The following is a 3,523-nucleotide window of genomic DNA, read 5'->3' on the forward strand; positions in this document are numbered from 1 at the left end:
AAGGGTTAGTTTTTTGAGAGGCCTTTTCCAGGCTTGCAAATGGCCACCTTCTCATGCAGTGCGTCCTCACATGGCCTCTCCTCTATGTGCATGTGGAGAGAGAGAGGTCTCTGATGTCTTCCACTTCTCATAAGGACAAGAGTCCTACTGGATTAGGGTCCCACATTTATGGCCACAGTTAACTTATTTGCCCTCTTAAAATCCCTCTGTCCAATACAGAGCCACTTGGATTGGGGTTTCATCACATGAATTTAAGAGAAGGACACGATGCTGTAGATGACGCCAATCAAGGGATAGTGAGAAGCCTTAGAATATTTTGCTTGTCAAGAAGGTAAAATGGGCCTTGTGGGAATTTGTTGAAAAAAGGGTGCCAGTGACTGTTAAATCCTGCAGCAAGGATGTGAGGAAGTAGAACTACAGATAATAAAGAAAGAGGAGCCCTGGGGACAGCTGAGGTGCTGGCGAGGAGGGAGACCACTGAGCTGATGAGGAAGCCCCACCCTCCCTGCACCTGCTCCTGACCCGGTCTCTTGCTCTGTGGGCCCCGCGCGCCCCCTGCTGGCCCTGAGCAGCACCTGCGCCCGCCTCCTCCGCCTCTCTGCAGGGAGGTTTGTGTCTGGGCTCACACTCACCTCCCCTCATTGTGTCTGTCGCACAGTAATACACGGCCGTGTCCGCGGCGGTCACAGAGCTCAGCTTCAGGGAGAACTGGTTCTTGGACGTGTCTACTGACATGGTGACACGACTCTTGAGGGACGGGTTGTAGTAGGTGCTCCCACTATAATGGATGTACCCAATCCACTCCAGCCCCTTCCCTGGGGGCTGGCGGATCCAGCTCCAGTAGTAACCACTGCTGATGGAGTCACCAGAGACAGCGCAGGTGAGGGACAGGGTCTCCGAAGCTTCACCAGTCCTGGGCCCGACTCCTGCAGCTGCACCTGGGACAGGACCCCTGTGAACCGAGAGACCCACAGTGAGCCCTGGGATCAGAGGCACCTCCCATATTTTCATGTCTGGATTCCTGAGACACTCACATCTGGGAGCTGCCACCAGGAGGAGGAAGAACCACAGGTGTTTCATGTTCTTGTGCAGGAGGTCCAGGACTCTCAGAAAGTATTTCCCATGTGAGCAGGACCCTGAATTTAAGGAAATGTGTGATGGTTTCCTGTGGGTGCCTAAGTGAGCTTTGCATGTGGGTGGTGCCTCTGTATGGAGAGGTGAAAAAGGAGGAGGGAGGCCCCAGTCTTTTAGGCTCTCCCTGGGAGGAGGATGCTGGCTGTGCCCTCTGAGAATTCAGTTATCTTCCTGGAGCCTCAACTCACTATGTCCTGGCTCCTCTTTTCCCAGGTGAGGAAACAGATTGGAACAGCAGCTTAATGTAACAATCACGTGAGTTCAGACACACCAGGATTCACTTAATGTTATTTGTAGTTCAGAACCTCCATCAGGTTTAGAGGGAATCTCTCTGTCCCAGGGAGTGGATCTTACAATAGCAAAATGGCCTTAGAAAACCCAACATAATATACAGTGAGACCTCAGCACACCAAGCAAGGAATCACTAAACCCACCAGGGAGCTCCAGATGCACTGATACGGTACAGACACATGGCGAGTCCAGGAACTGATGGGGACTTTGGGGCAGCCTCTTTTTTTTTAGGATTCTGTGGTTGAAGGTCACATTACTGGGCCTGACTGCTCCCTGAACCAAGCCCAGCACAATGTGGTTCACCCCAGTGATATTTTCAGAACTTTCTTCCTGTAATGAAAGCACGCTGTGATGTGTATGCACTATTGTGTTTACCTAATGAATGTAAAGAGAAGCACATTTCATGCAGTTGTATTTTCATAAATGTCAGACATTCATCATGTTAGTGTCTTCTTTTCCATGAATCTGTACTGAACAAATTATTCATTCATTGATTTGTAATAGTCTTATTGAGACATTATTACTATACATTAAATATTGCAAAAAGTGTGTGGTTTAATAAGTACTCAAGCCAAGCCTGGTGGCACACAACGGTAGTCTCAGCTACTTAGATAGCAGATGCAGGAGTATTGTTGGAGACCAGAAGTTGGAGGCTACATTGAACTATGATCCCACCACTACACTCCAGCCTGGGCCACAGAGTAGGACCACATCTCTTCAGAAAAAAAAAAACAACAAACCGAACAAAATGTAATTCCACTCGTGCTCACCTGTGTATCCCCAAAAAGCCATCCAAATAATGAACAAACAAATTACACTTAAAAGTTTCCTTGTGTTCCTCTACAATTCCTCCTTCCCAATTATTTTCTTCCCCCACCATATTTTGAGTCAGTTGTTCACATTTAATACTTTAGTTTTGAGTTTCAAGAATTTATTATACAGGAATTATATAGTATGTGTTTTATTTGTGTGGCTTCTCGCACATCATAACTACTTATGGTGCAAACATGTTGAGCATCAACAATGTATTGATTCTAATGATGGATGTTATTACAGTAAATTAGCATGCCATTACTGTTTATCTATATATCTTCTTGATATTTGTATCATTTCTAGTTTCTTAGTATTACACATAGAGGTGCTTCTCAGCTTGGAGACGTAAGCACCCCATAAAAATGTGTTATTATTCTTACAACAACTACTAAACTTACTGATCTGCAAATTAGCACATATACATCAAATTTTTGATGTTATAAGACAAACAATATATCTGAAATCTGAAGAGACATAAAGACTTGCAGGGAAATAAACAGGAGCAGATGATAATCTTTTCTGGGACAGAGGCTGCCAAATGTCATTTAAGTTAGCACATGATTAAAGTAGACATATTCATTGGCTGGTTTCAATTTGAGTGTGATAGAGGAGTTATTGTTTAAATTCTCAGAGTGTATACAGTTGAGGAATTCCACCTGCTATTGAAGCCTTTTTCTTCAGTACTGGGGATACACCACAAAATGCTCCACCCTCTACCCCTTGGGACGGCGCTGTCTGGGAAAGCAAAACAGCAACTACAGCTGAAATGCATCCAGACACACCTCCCCATCACCACTACATTGCAAGAGAAATTATCTGCAGAGGTAAAGCCACAAAAACCACTGTTCTGCAGACACTGGAGAAACCAATAATAACTGGGAAGGGAGAGAGGAATGCACCAAATCCCTGTCCAGGCCCACCTCCCATCTTCCCTCAGGAGTAACAGCCTTATTCAAAAGGAAAAGGCAGTAAAGAGGAAACTGAAGAAATCAGTGGGAAAACATAGTGGCTGCTGAAGGAATATATGAATAAAAATGAAGAGGCCAGGTGTGGTGCCTCACGCCTGTAATCCCAGCACTTTGGGAGGCTGAGGTGGAAGGATCACCTGAGGTAGGGAGTTTGAAACCAGCCTGACCAACATGGAGAAACGTCATCTCTACTAAAAACACAAAATTAGCTGGGCATGATGTCACATGCCTGTGGTCCCAGCTACTCCGGAGGCTGAGGTAGGAGAATCACCTGAACCTGGGAGGGGGAGATTGCAGTGAGCTGAGATGGCGTCATT

The 3,523-nt window shown here is 45.8% G+C and overlaps 1 pseudogene; it reads right to left on the bottom strand.

Annotated features, from left to right (window-relative positions):
* Positions 1-286: 286 nt before the first annotated feature.
* Positions 287-1,109, bottom strand: LOC129026876 (immunoglobulin heavy variable 4-30-4-like; annotated as a pseudogene).
* Between the last annotated feature and the right edge of the window lie 2,414 nt (positions 1,110-3,523).

Source organism: Pongo pygmaeus, chromosome 22 (assembly GCF_028885625.2).
Source record: "Pongo pygmaeus isolate AG05252 chromosome 22, NHGRI_mPonPyg2-v2.0_pri, whole genome shotgun sequence".
Classification (NCBI taxonomy): Eukaryota; Metazoa; Chordata; class Mammalia; order Primates; family Hominidae; genus Pongo; species Pongo pygmaeus.